The sequence below is a fragment of the Tachysurus fulvidraco genome, chromosome 17 (assembly GCF_022655615.1).
Source record: "Tachysurus fulvidraco isolate hzauxx_2018 chromosome 17, HZAU_PFXX_2.0, whole genome shotgun sequence".
NCBI classification, from domain to species: Eukaryota; Metazoa; Chordata; class Actinopteri; order Siluriformes; family Bagridae; genus Tachysurus; species Tachysurus fulvidraco.
Window position 1 is genome coordinate 13,259,525 of NC_062534.1, and position 6,000 is coordinate 13,265,524.

The following is a 6,000-nucleotide window of genomic DNA, read 5'->3' on the forward strand; positions in this document are numbered from 1 at the left end:
AGGGCCACTGGACCCGGGTGGGTTTTTGACATGTAGCAGAAGGCTGTGGACTTTGGCCACCAGCTCTTGAGGTGCAGATTAGGGCAGCATAAGGGGCTGTGCTCCTGTCAAGCTCTGTGAGTATCGGAGGGACAAAAACAGGGGCAAGGGACTGACTAAAGGTTGAGTGTAAAGGAAGAAACAGTGTGTGGGGGTTGTAAACTTAGTGAGGATGTTTTTCTTTGAGTTGATACATGCTGTAGTCTGCCTTCTCAATGCAATGGTTTGGGTGGTTGAATGAGCATCAGACACAAACACACGCAGACAGACTGACAGATGGGAGAAGCTGGCTGCATTCTGGAAATTTGTGTACTAGCTGGAATCTTAGTACCTCACTGTGAATGATGTATAATCAGGAGGATGGGATAATGCAGTAGGTACTTAAACATAACAAACATGCTAAATTCATTAAAAACTCACTTGTATATCAACTAAAGCAGATAATGTGCTAAAAAATTGTGTATAATGGGTAAGTTACGAGCCAAGTTTCTCTCCAAAGTTTAGCTAAGAAATGCTGAGTAAGCCAGGTCATACAAATATGAACAAGATTTCTACCCTCAGCACTGACACAGATCATAGTTACACCACAGATATCATTAAGTGAAGTCATGTTTACAATAAGCACACTGACAGTTTTTGCAACATATACTTTACAAACCTGCACAACCTGTCAGTCCATACCTTACAAGTAACAAGGCTTATTACTACACTTTCCACTGATGGAATGTTGAGGGATAGGTATAAAAATGATTGAATTACGGGGTTGTGGAAAAGTCATTGTGTGTGTGTGCAGTCAGCACTGCCACTGGGCAGGGAGTACCTGTGGGCTGGCTCCTACTGGGACTCATTTGGATCTGACAGCTCCCAATGTGTTCATTAGGGCTCTGATTGGGCCCTGCTCCTATGGGGAGTGCCTGCCAGCCCCATACTGAATAGTCGTGATTGTGCTCAGCATAAATCGCCATCTGTTTCAGCAGGAGAGAGAGAGAGAGGCACAGAGAGAGAGAGAGAGAGAGAGAGAGAGAGAGAGAGAGAGAGAGAGAGAGAGAGAGAGAGAGAGAGAGAGAGAGAGAGAGAGAGAATGGGCAAAAAGCCACTCAATTTTTAATCCATCTACATTTTGTGGGTTTAAGTCAAGTAAAAAAAAAAAGAATAAAATCTGTCTCGTAGGAGGTAATGCTAATATATTAAACTGCATTTGGTTTTTCATCATAACTGTCAGCAAGGAGCAAATTTAAGACTACGTTACTGATATATTAGTAGTACACTGGCTATAAGTATAATTGGTAAATAATAATAAATTATAAAATTATAAACATAAAAACACTATTTCTAGACACATGTACAGTGAATACTGTTTCTGATCTTTCCAACACCACTGAAAATGTTAAATACAGCATGATATATGAATATACACATTCTAACTTTTAGTGTAATATAGAGTGGGGTCCAGTAGACCAGTAAAAACCTGGATGAATATTATTTTGAAATATTTAGAAAGAATTTGAATAAAGAAAGAAATAATTCAAATTCTTGAATATATCATTTTGAAAATTCTGCACTCCAGGTCCTTATTTAAATGTAGGGAAACTTGTGTTATTGACCATGACAACTGCTTTGTACAAAAGGTTACATTTCCTCATGAATAATCTCTATTGATGCATGTGTTGGGGTGACACTCCAATGGATTTGATGTGAAATGGATCATACGGTTTTGCACAATCTTGTGTAGTCCATGCTAACTCAAGCACATACTGTCTTCAAATAAAAAAAAAAAAGAAAAATACCAAATACTAAGAAATCTTTTTTTTTAAATTCTACTTTTCACTCAAGTTGTTATCAGTAATATAATTTGTAATGAAATTGTAACTACATATACATATATAGGTAGACATACATATACACATGTATGGTGCTCTCCAGCATAAAATCAGGTTTCTATTGCTGCACACATCATACACACTTGATTGCTGCTCAGTCTTTCTTTTTGCTTATTTTCTCTCACTCACTCAAGAAAAATGGAAAGAAAAACGAAACTGCCGCTTCTTGCCGCTTGGGTTTTTGAAGCATCTTTATCAGGCCTAGCAGCAGCATTCTGTGTTTGCTAGCCTTACTTTTCATCCTTTGTGTCAGCCAAGGTGTGACCAATGCATAGGGTATTTGTATGGGGTAGAAGACGGCACATTGCATTTGGTCTTCTGTCTAAATGGAAAAAAAGGAGGGGGTGAATAGGGGGAAACGGGGATGAATAAAAGGCGGTGTGCACAGGGCCCAGGTGCTTTACAGCTCAGCTACACAAAGGCTTATGAAGCGTTACTCCATGGAGAGTCATGTCAGATGTAATTGCAGGGTTCTCAAAGATAGTGAATCACATGCAATGCATTGACCTCGCCCTATGATGCCATGAAAGAGGCCATCTCCAGTGCCAAAAAAAAAAAAATTAAAAGTTTTCCTGTTATTTGATTATCCATAATCAGGAGTGTAAATAAGCTGTCCTTTGGGACACCGTTACAAATCCTCCACTTGCTGACTCCAAAAGGCAATTTCACACGTTGACATTGATACTGCAGAGAGAATGGAGAACTACACTAGAATACACAGGGACGGGTTATGTACCAATAAGTATCGAGCATTTTCAAAAATTACTTCAAATTTTCAACTATTTGCTTGTTTAAACACTCTGTTTACTTCCCTAAGTTCTATCTGAACTATTGATAGCCTGTGATGTAGATATGACATTGATATGCTGCCTCTTTGCTAGGCAAGGGAACGTATAGGCAGCACTATTAGAGATAGGCTTTATTCATCTTGATATTTCCCATAGTGAGCTCCTGCTGAGATATAAGCACATGTGCTTTGGAAGTCTGAATATGTTTCTGGGCACCAACAGTTTAAAATGTGGCAGGTACTCAGCAAGCCCTGCACCTTTGTGTGACCGACTAACATTTAATTGGAGGTGACCAACAAATGGGTGATAAGACCTAGGGGGCTCCAAACGCTCACAGATGGAGTTCTCTGGGGATCTAGGTGTTCCTGTGCTGTTGGCAGCCAAAGTTCCATGCTCCCCTACATTGGCACGTCTTGGAACAGCTCCATCCGGCTCACCACGGGTGGGCCTACAGACACCGAGGGCATCTTAGGCAGCTGGCACCGGTTCTGATCAACAGTGAGGAGTATGTTCACACTCAGATGCTAAGCAGGAAACTCTTGAACTATGCTCCAATCAGACATCTAACTTCAGACCTCTCACTTACAGCACTGGTGGTACTGTTAACAGTAAAGTGAGCCATGAGTTGACCATGTTATTCCTTGGCAAATGTTGTGCAATAATCATTAACTGGATGTGAACGGTTGCAATTAAGTTCTTTTGGCAGAGAACTGTTGATAGTTTTTGCTTCATATTTCTGTTGAGTGATTAGATTTTGTGGAAAAAACAATGACAGATTTATTTACAAATCATTTTTACAGGGTACCCCTTAGTAACTGATACAATTTGCATGTACACGTGCCCTCACAAGGTTATACAGGTATAAGACACATACACTATCTCAAGTGAAAATGTAGTCTGATTAATATGGACATGAAAGATGCCATTTGGACAGACAAGAATTTCTTTGTCATGGAACCATCACCACATTTATGAGGTGTAGGACCACTATGAAGATTCCACAGGTCAAGCCAAAACAATGGTGGAAAACAAGCCACCAACATTCTCAAATTCAATGACAGTGTATAGAGTGAGAAAATGAGCTGTAGATATGAAATATAGTCCAGGGGTCAGATGTGTATATTCGAAAATTGTGATTTATTACTACTCATTTTGAAAGACTTTGTCAGGTAGGAACAGCTGGCCAAGGCATGTCCAAATCAGTAGGAAGGGTTTGCTAATGTTGCTAAAAAAGTTATTTATTGATGAGCGCTTTAGCTGCTTTTGCCGAATAGGCATCTTGGAAACGTGCTCTCCTCTCTTGGGGGAGACGGACATGAACTTCTAACAGCCAAGGAGATCTGTAGGGCAGGGAAAATGTACAGTATGCCCAGAAAATGAACCCCCTACTGTGTGTCTAGTAGGGGTCCCTAATGGCTCCATCTAGTTCCATATGGGAGTCTAGAAATCAGTCAGAGATTATAGCTCATAATATAGCTCACAACTTCATTGGGTTCCTGACCTGTTCCTCTCACAAGCAAATCAACACACAGCCATATTTCTACTCAGGTTGTGAAGTAGAAAATTCCACCAAATGAGAGACAACTAGGCACAACTAAGTTCATCAGCTAAGTTGCATCCATGGTTATTTCTACTGACAATATATACAAGCGCTTTGATATGTTCACACTTCACCCCAGACATGTGCAAAAAGAACTCACACAAAACAAACCAGTCTGTTGCATGCAAAAGCTGAACTGTCTTTTTGGACAAAGACTAGATTAAAAAAAAAAATCAAACCCGGTTTCAGAGGACCAAATAAGTCTTACTTCAAAACTGTGCTGCCAGAAACATTAAAGTTTATTTAGAGACTCTACCATCTCTAATGAAGCAATTAAAATCTTTGATATGCCTATGATCATGTAATTGCTCCTAGTCATACTTTCAAAACTGATCACACATTTGATCCATAGGTTTTCTGCAGTCACAGCAAAGTTAAGGGAATATTATTGAACTAGTTTTGCATACTTCAATTAGAAATGAGATCTTGAACTAAAGTCAAATTGAAATGCATAAACAGGCGAACATTAAGACATTTTTAGAACAGAATAAAGCTGATGAACATATGCATACATAACATGTTGAGGCTTAGGCTTCCTGCTGGGAGCAGGCACGACAAAGGCTTTCTAACAGGAATACCTCTGGGATCGCTAATGATTAATTAGCTTGTGTCATTAAGTGAAGTAAATGTCATGGTAGCTTCCTAGGGAAGCGGTCACACCATGTGCGTGCTAAAGCGCCCCAAGGGACCATAGGCACTGTAGTCAGGGGAACACTGACATCTAGTGGCTGGAGTTAGAAGTGATTCTTAAAGCAGTCAGCAGATTACGTTTTAGAAACAAAGTTTAATGAAGACTGCATATCTACAGCTTTCATTCTTTGATCTAACTTTAGTAACTTTTTGTCAGCGTCACGATAGATCCAGAGTCTATTTCAGGAATTCTGTGTTTTTTCGAAAGTGGGGGGAAAAGGAGAACCATGTGGAAACCCACAATAAATGCACTGAAACTCAACTCAGACAACACAAGCTCAACAATGCTGCCCCATGTGCAATGGTGGCACCCTGATGAACAGCATTTAAAATATTCTTGTGGCAAAAAAATATATATATTAATTGTTGACATGGCTCTGTGACACTGTGACTTAACATGAATGCAATTTGGTTCCATGGTCATATTCCCTTAACCAGTGTACCCCCAAAATGCCTAAATACAACAAGTAGAAAAATCACTAAGAGCTGTCAATAATCAAATTAAATATATGTTAACAAAACACTGGAAATGTCCTTACCCATGTGGAGAAAAGGCCTATCAACTGGTGCAGCAGATTCATACCTAGATGGAGACCAGATACCTGGTCACTATACTGTGGTACATAATAACATTTAGCTTCCTAATTTGTTAAAGTGCATTTCCCAATTCTGCTTTCGTTTTCTTGCTGTGTTGCTTCTCTGATATGCCTGAGAAGCGGAATGGAGACTGGTGCTGGCTCTCAGGCTCATTAACTGTGAGCCAGAGGCTTTTTCTCTTCGGGATGGTTATGAAGGCAATGGCGGAAATAGAGGGAGAAAGAGAGAGAGAGAGAGAGAGAGAGAGAGAGAGAGAGAGAGAGAGAGAGAGAGAGAGAGAGAGAGAGAGAGAGAAAGAGAGAGAGGCTGTTGGTCTGTTTTAAAAGACTCATGGGTGATAAACACATTACCAGCAGTCACAGAACTCCCCTGGAACACTCTTACTTCACACACACCCTCACACACA